The sequence below is a fragment of the Acinonyx jubatus genome, chromosome B3 (genome assembly GCF_027475565.1).
Source record: "Acinonyx jubatus isolate Ajub_Pintada_27869175 chromosome B3, VMU_Ajub_asm_v1.0, whole genome shotgun sequence".
NCBI classification, from domain to species: Eukaryota; Metazoa; Chordata; class Mammalia; order Carnivora; family Felidae; genus Acinonyx; species Acinonyx jubatus.
The window spans coordinates 37,611,717-37,624,395 of record NC_069386.1 but is presented as its reverse complement, the minus strand read 5'-3'; the positions used below and the strand labels follow the sequence as shown (position 1 = coordinate 37,624,395).

The 12,679-nt window shown below is 54.4% G+C and overlaps 1 long non-coding RNA gene across 6 annotated transcripts in view; it reads left to right on the top strand.

Annotated features, from left to right (window-relative positions):
- LOC106980358 (uncharacterized) overlaps positions 1–11,509 on the top strand; it is a 94,717-nt gene extending 83,208 nt beyond the window's left edge. For 5 of the 6 annotated variants that reach the window (XR_008299099.1, XR_001431062.3, XR_008299101.1 and 2 more), the window contains one exon: positions 8,517–11,509. This is a non-coding gene — a long non-coding RNA (uncharacterized LOC106980358). The remainder of the gene's footprint in view (positions 1–8,516) is intronic. The other variant, XR_008299100.1, reaches the window with a different exon arrangement.
- The last annotated feature ends 1,170 nt before the right edge of the window (positions 11,510–12,679 follow it).

Below are 12,679 nucleotides of genomic sequence, written 5' to 3'. Positions count from 1 at the left end.
GTGACATGTTGCCATCCATCATTCCTTCAACACTGCACAAATTAAAGTGGCCCCACCAGGAATTTGACCCTGAGGGCCTACTGACCTCATCCTGTGCCCTGGACATACTTCGATCAGCTCCAGTCTGCTCCTGGGCCCTGGGCAGCCCCTTGCAGGGGCCAGATGGTACCAGAGAATGGGCTGGGCTTTGCAGCAGTCATGAATGTATCAGCACAGTCCAGCTGCTCCCTTGCGTGCCCTTGGGTAGGCTTCCAACCGTTATGTCCCCAAATGTAAGATGGGGATGCTTATGCTCTTCTGTTTTCAGGTGTTTCTCCGCACCTGTGTGGTTGGGGCCATGTGGCTAGTTCTGACTGATGACTTATGAGCGAAAGTGACATGTGTATTTTTGAGTTTGATCAGGTAATCACTGATGCAGGACCTCCCCCCCCACCCCCCCAGAGCCTTCTTCCCTCTGCTGGTGTGGTCAGCAGTGTTTCACGTGGTGCCTGTTCTTTCATCCTGAGTCTTACCCCAGCCATCATGCAAGGTCAAAAACGAGAGACAAACACAGGGTAGGCTATGGAAATGTGAGGGTTCTTTGTCACCGCAGCATAACCTAGCTTTCCTGACTGATGCACCCCACAGAGTTGTGAGGATTCAGTGGTAACATGTGACTGTGTGCACTAGGCTTTCAGCAGGTGCTCCCCAAATGTGATCTCTTTGGGGGTTCAAGGAGACCGGAGAGAGAGGGTGTGACTCAGGCAGCCCGTTCCATATCAGACACAAGAGTGAAAGATCAGCAAGGGGACTGACCTGGCCACTCTTAGGGGCAAATAAACCCACATTTTTTCAGCTCCCAACTCGGTGCTGGGCTCATTGATGTGCATCGAGCCCCTACTGTGTGACAGGCTGGTGTTCATGATATAGGGAGCCACCGTCTGTTTGGGGTCGCAGACACAAGGGACCATCTCGTGTAATGCAACAAGTGACAGGAGCACGGAGCAGTGGGGTGCTGGGTCCCCCCGGAGACTTCGTTGAGAGCAGCAGGCCTCCTTTCTGAGAAGTCACATACAAGCATCTGTGCACACACCCACACATTCCTGCATACACTTTCAGGGGGTTCAGGCCCAGGTTAAAATGCCTGAGCCGGGGATGCCCAGAGGCCTGGGTAGCTGACACGCACCTGGCCACATGTGGCCCTGGGGAATGTGGGAGGAGCCACCAAGGCTGGGTTTCTATTCCCAGGAGCATATAGTCTAGGCATGGGGAAGAAAATCACCAGCCAGGTAAAGAGCAGTGGCCTCTGGGAACGGGGTCCTGGCTTGGGTTTGGGGGGGATTCAGAGATGATAGCCAAGGGGGGGGGCAGGGGTATGCACGGGCACAAATCACCTTGAACTTCACAGTCACTCCCTCCTGTCAGTCTGAGAAGCCCCCTGAGCCTCCACGTACTCACTGTGAGGCTGGGTGGGAGGGCACAGCAGCTGCCATCAACCCCATCCCACAGGGGGAGAAACTGAGGCTCAGAGAGGGGAGCGATTTCCTCAGTTTTGCTCAATTGCACAAACCTTTCCTGGTGGCTCCTGTGCGTGGCAGGTGCTGGGTGTGGCAGGTGCTGGGTGTCTGTCCACCACTGGAGACCAGTCGTGTAAGTGATAAATCAACAACAGGGACAGTTGTGGAGCTGAGGGTGATGGTGTTCTTGTGGGGGAGGGGAATGTTGACATGTTTTGGCCCCATATTCACCAGTTTAGTCCCTCTGGGAGGAAGGGAGTCTATCACAGAGTAGACAGATGGACAAAGGGAAGTGTTTCTTTCTCTCTTTTTTTAATGTTTTATTTATCTTTGAGACAGAGAGAGACAGCATGAGCGGGAGAGAGGGAGAGGGAGAGAGAGAGAGGGAAACACAGAATGCAAAGCAGGCTCCAGGCTCTGAGCTGTCAGCACAGAGCCTGACATGGGGCTCGAACTCACAAACTGTGAGATCATGACCTGAGTTGAAGTCAGATGCTTAGCCAGCTGAGCCCCCCAGGCGCCCCTGGAGGGAAGTGTTTCTGGCAGGAGGACCAGTGGGCCAAGTGTGGGCAACAGAGGGCATGTGAGGGCACAGGGTGCGCTGTGGGGGCTGTGGGGTGGTGGAGGCTGGGCAGGGTCCCCACAGCAGGAGGGCAGCGGCCGGAGAGGCCCGGGTGTGTGACATTCTCCTTTCAGGAACCGTGTGTTTCTCAGCACCTGGCCTGGAGCTCTCTGGCAGGGCGTCCCCACCACCCCCTCACCCAAAGGCCTGGACCAGGTGCCCTCATTTGATCCCATTCTGCATTTCTGTGGGCTGATAAGGCCTTTACCCACCTGCGACGGCATCCTGGCATTGTTGTGATAGGGATTAGGCCCAGGCTCTGCCCCTAACTTGCCACGTGACTCTGGGCCTCTGTTTGCTCCTCTCTGAAACGGGGATAACTCAGACACTTGCCCTGACTGCCCCACGGGAGCCTTGTGAGGCTCAGATATGGAAGTGGGGATTTAAAGGCCTTTCCGAACCTGCAAAGTCCTACAAGAATGGAAGTTCATTTCAGGGATAATTTCCACCCTTCCCAGAGAGTTAGGCAGGACAGAGAATATTATCCCCATCTTACAGATGAGGACTCTGATGCACAAAGATATTAAGTGGCTTGCCCGAGGCCCCACAGGGAGTGAGCGACAGAGGCAGGATCACAATGCTGGGACTCCGGTCTAGTCTCCGCTTTGCCAATCGCTTCCGCACAAAATCCCCACGGAAAGAATATCTCTGTGAATTCTACGCAGCTGGAAATACTTCTCCAGCCCTCGGGGTCCACCGTCCTGGGAGCAAATGAGCAGGTCAGGGGACGTCACCCAGAGGTATAACCAGGAGGCTGTGCCTCTACGCATCCTGACACACTGGAGTTTGGGGACAGAGGTGGAGCTGGAATCTGACAAGATGTGGCCGATGTGGTTAACGTGGCTGCACATTCTAGCAGACTCAGGCCCTACTGATCATGAAAGGGGCCTCGCCCTCAATTCCATGTGCCCAGGAGCTGGTGACTCATGGCGCCCTTGGTCTGTGGTTGTGAAGTATGCCATCCGTCCATATGTGCCTCAAACACAGCCCCTGTGCAGCCACCTGTGACTAAGCCCGCCTCGGTCAACAAGCAAGGCAACATGCTGGGGACAGTTGGTGGGTGAAAGCTGTCGAGGATATTGGGGGGCTGTGTGTTTTTTCTGGCACCAGGCTCAGGGTGACTAAGGGAGGCACACGTAACCATAAAAACAACCCCCCCGCCTTGCACCGTCTTAATAGTCTCCAAAACATTTTCCCACACTGATCTCGTTGGGCTCTGCAGCCATATGTGGTAAGCTAGGGTGGGCAGAGCTATCCACTCTGGGGTGCCAGTGCAGGGACCGCCAAGGGCTGCACTAGGCCACTCCTTGCCGGTCCCTTGCCTGTGGCAGACATCACTAATCGATCACATCGCTCTCCCTTTCCAGTCCAGAATCTTTCTCCACACAGCCCTTTGGGCAGCAGTTGATTGAGGACGGGCATCCCTGGGGCAGGGGACGGAGGTCAGTTACCTAAGCAGCTGGCTGACGTGGCCCAAGGCTTGTCAGTTTCCCATCTGAGACAGGAAGATGGACCAGAAGTCCTGTGTCTCTGTGGAATGCTCTGTTGACAAGTCCTGTCTCATGCTTCTCTGCTGCCTTCCACCCCACCGTAGCTCTGTCTTGTGACCACTGAGGGACCCCGTGATGGTCTCCTCTCCACCTCCAGTGAGTTGGGGGAGCTCATCAGCACGCCCTTCCTGGAGTTCTCTGCTCAAATGCTCTCAAAGACGCTTCACAGCGTTCCCAAGAGACCCCGGCTGCAGAGTGCCCAGGACCTTCAGCTCATCACCCAGTGCAACTCCCAGACTCCCCTTTACTCAGCCGAAGGGAATGTTTGACCCTGTGTGTGGCCTCCCCTGAGGGAGCAGCTGAGAAAGATTTCGGCACCCTCCCCTCTCCCCGCCCCCGATCCTGGCTGATTAGGTTCATGCTGAATTCCAGGGAGTGGAACCAGGTGGCTGGGCTTCCCCACGGCTGCCCTCACACTGAAGGGCCTTGAGCTGTTCCACCTGGAACAGAGTAGGGACTGCTGGGATGGCTGGAGGAGGCACGGCTTGTGTTAGAGGGACCGCATGGGCCCATGGGGAAAGAGACTGTGAGTTCAAAGCCTGGCCAGGTCTCTGACTAGCTGGTGACAGCAGGTGAGTGGCTTAGTGTCTCTGAGCCTCAGTTTCCTGGCCTTAAAACGGAGCTAGTAATCACAAAAAGACAAGAACTGTAGGATTCCACTTACCTGAGTGCCTAGGGTGGTCGGACCCAGGGGGACAGAAAGTAGGCGTGGAGGATGGTTTTGGCGGTTTGCTTTGCGAGATGAAAGGGTTCTGGGCACACAACCATGTGACTAGATCAACACTGCTGAGCGGTGCACTTAAAAATGGCTAGGACGGTGACTTCTACTTCATGCGTATTTTACCACAAGGGATTATTTTTTAATCTAAAAAATGGAGTGAGAAAGAACATTTATATCGTGGGGCGGTTGTAGGACTTAAATGAGATGACCCCCCCCCCCCATCACTCTGCATGTGTGTGGTGTGGAAAGGTCACATGATGAATCCTGTCCCTTCAGGCTCTTTTCCTAAGAAGGGAGGTCGCTGCATGGAAGGGCTACCACGGGGGGGGTGGGGGGGGTGGGGGGGGGTGGGGGTGGGGGTGGTGAGTTTCTCGGCAGAAGAGGTGTGCAAGTGGAGGCCAGGTGGCTGAGCGCTGCTGTGGGGGTGGCCTTGGATTCTCTTCCAGCCCTGGATTTCGGGGGGGGGTGGTTCTGAGCTGCACCCATCTTGTCCTGCCCCACCTCCATCTGCTTGTGCCTCTGTCCTGCCCCTGCACCCACCGCCCATCCATACCAGGTCCCCAGCACCTGCCTCCCTGACAACAGCCTGTCCTGCAGGGGTGGAGCCAGCAAAGGCACAAGGGGCCACAGTGGGCTGTTTCCATCTCGACTCAGGCCCCCGCGAGCCTCAAGAGGGGCAGTTGGTGGGGGAGAGCGGGGTCAAGGGCAAAGCGTGGGGGGGTCAGAGAGAGGCGGACTCAAGCCTGCCCTCCCTTCTCTGCGTGCGGGCTGGATAACGACACCCCTTTCGTGGGGTCCTCGTGGTAGTAAATGACAGAATTGCAGGAAAGTGCTTGGAACCCAGTGAACTCTCGACAAACTGTAATTTATATAAATTGTTAGTTTTTGAGTGTTTAGTGGTGTGTGTATAATTTGTTTCTGAGAGAGAAGGATGGGGGCAGAGGGGAGGAGGGGTTCCAGGCCCAACCACAGGAGCTGGATCCTTCCTGGGGTGAGGGACGTTCCACACGCCAACCGAGACCCCTGTCGGAACAGGTCAAGAGGCCCAAATACCCCTGGGGAGTCCCCCAAAGACCCCATCCCCTCATCTAGTCCTCCCCTGAGGGAGGACAGAGGCTTGGAGGGGGGGCAGGGTCACCCCAGGAGCTAAATCTTCAGCTCAGGGCTCTGTCCTCGGCCCAAGGAGAGCCCCCTCTGAGCCCACTGTCCACACAGGGTTTAGGGGCTCTGGCCCAATGTGGCTTGAAAGCTGTCTCCACTTCCTCTGTCCCAGGGGACGTCACTCAACCATTGGAAGTCTCCGTAAAAAAGAACCCCCTGACAGGTGTCAGAAAGCAATTTAGAAGTGACAGCTCCCAGGAACAGTGTTGGAAAACCCATCACAGGACAGCCTGGGTCTCACCTGGCAGGCGAGAGTGGGGAGCACCCGTGGCAATCAGGTCTCTAACTTCCTATGAACCTTCTATGGGAGGAAGCCAGGAGGTCAGGGCCCAGCATGGTCAGGGTTCAAGTGAGACAGAACCTGGACCAGTCGCACTCGTTTCCCGTATTTGCATGATGGCAGCCAGCGATGAATGTATAGCCACAACAAAATCATTATTTTTATTTTTCTTTACTTAAAAAAATGTTAACGTTTATTTATTTCTGAGAGAGAAAGAGAGAGACAGCGTGAGCAGGGGAGGGGCAGAGAGAGAGAGAGGGAGACACAGAATTTGAAGCAGGCTCCAGCCTCCCAGCTGTCAGCACAGAGCCGGACATGGCACTCGAACTCACAAACCACGAGATCATGACCTGAGCCAAAGTCAGGTGCTCAACCGACTGAGCTATCCAGGTGTCCCCAAATCATAATTTTTAAAAAGAGCTAATACTTCTTGTGCTTGCTCTGGGTTATAACACTGCCCCGGGTGCTTCCACATAGATTGATTCTCTTTTCTCGATCTTCATCACAGCAGTGAAGTAGACACTTTTACTCTCCCCATCTTCCAAGGGAGGAAATGGAGCTCAGAGCAGGGAAACCAAGGCACGAAGATGGCAAGTGAAGGGTTGGGATTGCGGACCCTACCTCTTACCCCCTCTAAAAATCTGCTGGACACGGGATATGAGCCCCTGGCTCAGACACTTCTTGTGGGGGTCAAACCAGCGCGTGCAAAGTCACTCAGGAAACTGTAAATGGAGTTATTACTAAAATAACAAACTCCTTTAGATTTCCTCAGAACCAAACATAACCATCCCTCTTTTTCTTCAAGAACGATCACTAGGGCCCAGAGGAGGCCAAGGAAGGGTTCAATGACCACTGTCTCAGAGTGGAAGACACAGGCCACGTTGGAACCAGACTGGACTCCCTGAAACCAGTCAGCATTGCTTTGATCCGGGTAGAACTCGTTTGATCCAGTTAGATTTAGTCGGAATCTGTTTGACGAGTCCTGAAGGAGTGTGATCCAATCAGATCATGTTAGAACCAGGTTTTATCCTGACCTGGTTAGAATCAGAATGAGCCAGAACTAGCTTGGACTGGTTAGAAGTGGTCTGAGCCTGTTGTGACTGGTGTGAAACAGCCGAAACCTATCCGGAATGGTGATAAACCCCGGCTCTGGTTTCACAGGAGCAGCTCCGAGAACATCTCGGAGATCGGGGAGCAGTGGCATACAATGAGGAAGTGTGGAGTAGGCCGGTGGGGGTAGCGAGAGCCAGGCCTGGCCCTGCCTGCGGAGGGCCTTGCATGCCACGCTGGAGCCTATGATGTCATAGCCGTACTCACACCACGTATAACCCTCCAGAGTGTTGCGTAGGCCACAGGGCTGTAAATCAATTAGCCTCTCGCTCAATGATTAATGGGAGGGAAGTTTTCATCACTTGTTCTGGGTAAATGATTGCATATGGAAGCACATCTTTGATTGTATGAGTTCTTGCTGGAGCATGAAGTTTCTTGGAGAGGGTTCCCTGTGCAATGTGGAGCCCCTGCGGCCCTCCGTGCCCCCACCCCCCTGCAACGTACATCCCGCTCCCTGCGTCCCCCTTGCTGTCTCCTCTTTCCCCCTCCCTCCCCAGCTTTGTCTCTCCAGGAGTCTCCGTGGTATCTTCCCAGGCCAAAGGGCTCACCCAGGGCCCAGGAGGAGGTGGTGTTGGCCAAACCCAGGGCCAGTTGTGCCTTGTGGGCAAGCGTGACGGCACAGGACAGAGAACGACCTGCCGCTGTTTGGGGCCAGAGGTGATCTACACAGTCCAGGCCCATCTACAGACAGGGAGCTGGGAGGAGAGAGGGGCTGGGGTACCCTGGGGGGTTCCCACAGAAGCAGGTCGACGAAGCCACAGGTGACTCCAGATACGAGTCCAAAGTAGAAACCCAGCTGGTCAGAAATTCTCTGCAGTGGCACCGGGGCGGCTCAGTCGGTTGAGCGTCCGACTTCAGCTCAAGTCATGATCTCACAGTTTGTGAGCTCGAGCCCCGCATCGGGCTCTGTGCCGACAGCATGGAGCCTGGAGCCTGTTTTGAGTTCTGTGTCTCCCTTTCTCTCTGACCCTCCCCTACTTTCTCTCTGTCTCTCAAACATAAATAAACGTTAAAAAAATTAAACAAAAAAGTTCTTGAGAATGCACATAGGCCAGACCCTCCTCTTCCCAGAGGCCTTAAGCGGAAGGGGCTGGCTCTGGGCCACAGAGCCAGGACAAAAAGAGCCTCCGGCCCCCAGACCAGAGCACTACCTCCCTCAGGAAGTGGGGCCTGTCTTTAGGGCTTTTCCAACCATCCTGCCCACAGCCGGAGCACCAGCCTGAGCCCTCTCAAAGCCCCCCTGAGGGTCTGGGGGCTCCGATCGGCCATGGTGTTTAAGAGCATGGGGTCCTGCGGGCCGTGGAGCCAGGCAGACTTGGATCTGAGTCTGTGACCCTGCCTTACTAGCTGAGCAACCTTGGCTACGAGTCTTCACCTCTCTGAGCCTCAGTTTACTCGTCCACAAAATGGGGATAATACTTGAAGTCAGCTCGTAGGATTGTTGGGAGTTTAAATGAACTGATGTGCAAAGTTCACGCTACAGGGTCTAGCTGTTCACTTACTGGTGAATCAACAAAACTGTTAACATTTATAATAGTGATTATTGTTATCACTGAGCCCTTGCTTTTTGTCATAGAGGCCCTAGAAGTTGACTGAGGACGCTGGTAGAGTACCTGTTCAGCACCGTCTTACTTGATGTGTGGCTTCAGGTTGTCCAGATATAAAGTGGGGTAAGTACCTCTGCTCTGCCTGCGCCCCAAGGTGATTGTAAGAATCCAGAATGTGAAAGTGTTGTGCAAATTGCCAATTCTGGGGAACACGGAGATGACAGCCCACTTCTCTGTCCGGGATGCTGCCGGAAGTGTGGTCAGTGGTCACATGGCCTCCAGCTCTCAGCCCCTGTAGCCGGGCTCGGCTGCAGATAGCCACCTCGCCCGAGGTTGTGCCCTCCCCAGGGCAGCCTGCAGCCAGGGGACGAGACAGCAGGGGGCACAAAGACCCAGCCATTTGGGTCCACAAGGGACACTGTTGGGCACTGGTTGGGCCTGTACCATCAGACCTGCATCGAGGTCTGTCTCTGCCCCCTACCTCCTCCCCCCCTCTTTCCTCTCACACGTGTTGACCCCTCGTAACACCTTGCACCCCAAACTTCATCCCCAACTGCTTTCGGGGAACCCTGCCTGCAAAAACTATGTAAGAAGCTTGTCTTGCTAACACCACTATCCTCATTACACAGAGAAGGCAGCCCCTGGGGCCCAAACCACCCACCCCTGAAAAACAGGCCCTTTAACGGCGGCTCAGATTCCCAGAAATCCGGAAATACAGTTCAGCTGGGAGGGAGGCTGTCCAAGTTGAGTTTTGTTAGAGTTGCAGGTGAAGCTACAATGCGGGATAGAAGGTGTGTGGAGCTACAAAGCTAATACGCACCTCTTTCCAGAAGGCCCTACTCAGGGAGCCTGGGCAGTGAGTGTGTCCCACGGCAATGGCCAGTCCTCGGTCCCTGGGCAAACCCCCACCTCTGCTGCTGTCAGTAGAATCTTCACAGCTCGCGGCGAAGTGGGGAAAGTTGGACAGAGCGCTGGATCTTAGGGGAGAGATCATGCTGGTCATAATTGTCTGCGGTTAGTATGACTACACCATGCTGAGAATAGAGGGTAGCTTGTTATCTCTTTCGATCGCTTCACTTGGCCAAAGCGGCTCCACCCGGAAATCTAGGTCTGAGGGCCACTGACGGGTCCCAAATCACCTGAGCGGGCTTCCTGTCCTGCTGGCCGAGAGGTCTGACCGCAGGCAAAGACCAGCAGCCTGCTGACCTTGGCCTAGCAGACAAGGTGGGCACCTTGGCCGTGGTTGTGTCCAGGACGGCCAATGGCTTGCCGATCATCCTTCTTGGGGCCTCAGCCCCCTCCAAAAATTGAGCTGCAGGTGGGGTGACCTCAGGTCCCTTCCTGCCTTTAAGATGCCCACAGTGAGATCCTCAGAGGAGAATTCCAGAAGGAGGGGCCAGTAAGGACCGGCAGGCTGTGGGTGTCTGGCCCTCAGCCCCGTGCTTCAGGTCCCGCCAGAGAAGGAATGAGGGCCAGGTGGGTCAACGGCACCCCCGCGTGAGCGGTGAGCCCCCATCATCACTCCTGGACTAATTGCCACCCCACCCGCCCGCCAGGTGCCCGCCCGTGTGTCCCCAGCTCTGGGGCTGCTATTAACGACATGTTGCAGCAGCTTTACGAAGCGTGGCTCGGAACAATTTTACACCTCATTTGATTTATGTTCCCGGATTCGCTCCTCTCTCAGAGACTCCCTCCCTCTGGAGAGACAGCATGTGTCATCCGCTCCGGCTCTCCTGCGTTCCCACAGAGCCAGTCTCTGTGTCAGGAAGGGCCGGCCTCAGACCCTAGGTCCTGAGCAAACAATCCCGTGACCTGGCTCTTCCTCCAGGGCTTTCTTCCAGATGTGTGTCCCTGAGCCGGGACACCTGTGACTGAGGCCTTCGGAGGTGGGCTTAGCCACGACAGAATCCCAGAGCAACGAAAGTCCTTGGGGATTGGTTACCAGCACACCCGCATCTTACAGATGGGGAAACTGAGAGGTGGAAAGAGTCCTCGGTGTCTTCAAGACCCTTCTGAAGGTCACATGGCCAGTCTGTGGCAGACGCCTGCCTCCCCTCTCAGCAGTAAAGAAGGCTGGTCCTCACAGGGAGTCACCAGGTCAGCTGTGAGCCAGCCTTCCCGCCAGTAGGACCTGCTGGACTGGACTCTTTGTCCAGACAGTGTCCTTGACGTAGGCTGAAGAAATGGACGAGCAACAGGGCCATCTGGTCCACCTCCCTCATTGCAGAGGGAAGGCAAGGAGGATGGGAGAGGAAGAGTGATTCCCTGCAAAGCACACAGCCAGTAGGATGCAGGGTGGGCTAGAATGCTGGCTTCACGACCCTGGGATCTTATCCCCTTCTCCCTAAGAGGCAAGAACGTTCCTACAACCACGTCTTCTCATTCACTCACTTTTGAACCGATGCCTCTCAGGAACCAGGCTTGGTGTTAAGCTCAGAGGACGCGAGGATGGACCAGACAGAGAAGCACCCGGCTGTCCCAGCCCAGTGTAGTGAGGCCGCGAGGGAACGTGTGGGCCCCAGCAGTGGACCCCTCCCTCTGCTCAGCGAACTCCTGCCATGGGGAATGTTGCTTGCAGGGGAACCCACTGCCCACCACAGAGGCCGGTAACCCGTAATCCCAGCCGCCCTTGAGATATGTGAACAAGGTTTGACCCGTTAGATATACCCGTCCCAGGTTATACTCAAGCTGGTGACATGAAGACAGAGGGGACAAGGATATTCTCTGTGGCCACAGGGCTGGGGCAGCTGCACTAAGATCGAGTGCCCAGAGGCAGAGGTAATACTGGTGACATGGGTGGTGCGGGCCACGTGTCCCCGCAGCCAGTTCTGGCTCTTCGTGAGGGTGATAGTTCCCACTAGCAGGATACCCCGACCCACCTGGAGGACAGGGGAGGCTCTCCGTATTCATCAGAGATAACTTCTGATTTTGGAAACTTTCAAATCTATACGAAAGCAGAATAGCACCAAGAGCCCCCACGTGTCCATTGCCAAGCTACGAGATTCACCAACATTCACCATTCTTTTTTAATTTTTTAAAATGTTTATTTATTTTTGTGAGAGAGAGGGAGACAGAGTGTGAACGGGGGCGGGGCAGAGAGAGAGGGAGACGCAGAATCCGAAGCAGCCTCCAGGCTCCGAGCTGTCAGCACAGAGCCCGACGCGGGGCTCAAACTCACAAACTGTGAGCTCATGACCTGAGCTGATGTCAGACGCTTAACTGACCGAGCCACCCAGGTGCCTCTGACATCCTGCCATTCTTGTTCGTCTTCCCTCCTGTAGAGTTTCCAAACACTTCTTTCCTCAAAGCATTTTAATTAAGAGTTCACTTTTCAGCAGAGTTTTAGGTTTACAGAAAATTTGAGCAGGTAGTACCACGGATTCCCCTAAACTCCATCCCACACCCAATTTCTCCCACTATTAGCATCTTACGTTAGTATGGTACGTTTGTGACAAGTAACAAACCAACGCTGATATGTTGTTATTAAATCGAGTCCATACGTGATCAGACTGCCTTAGTTTTTCATCAGTGACCTTTGCCTGTTCAGGATCCCTTGCAGGAGACCACATTATGCTTAGCTGTCAGGTTTGGGGAGCCCTTCTGGGTTGTGATAGTTTCACAGACTTTCCTTGATTCTGATGATCTTAAGAGTTTTGAGGAGGGGCTTATCAGGTATATTGTAGGTTTCCTGCTCTGGGGATTTGTCTACCGTTTTTCTCATGATTAGATTGGGGCTATGGGTTTGGGGAAGGAGGGTCACAGAAGTAAAGGGCTATTTTCATCATGCCGTATTAAGGGCATTGTACTGTGATAATGTGGTATGATAAGATGTATGTCTTTGATCTTGTCCCTGGGTCCTGAAACCAAGCTCCTAAAACCCCCCCACTTTTCTGAGTGATAGGAGCACCTTCTGCTAAAATATTTAGTCCTTGTCCATGGTTCCTGACACAAGACCTTTAAGACCCTTGGGACCTCCTGAGTGATGGGTGTCTTTGTATGCTAACCGGATGGCTGTGGTTGACAAATACGGTCTTTCTTGCCAGAAAGACTGAGGCAAGATGGGAAGGTAGCAGCTCTCAGTCCCACCCTACCCCCATCCTCTGGGGCAAGGAGAGGGGCTGGAGATTGACTTAAATAATTGATAGTGCCTACCTGCTAAAGCTTCCATAAAAATCCCTAAACGATGGAGTTC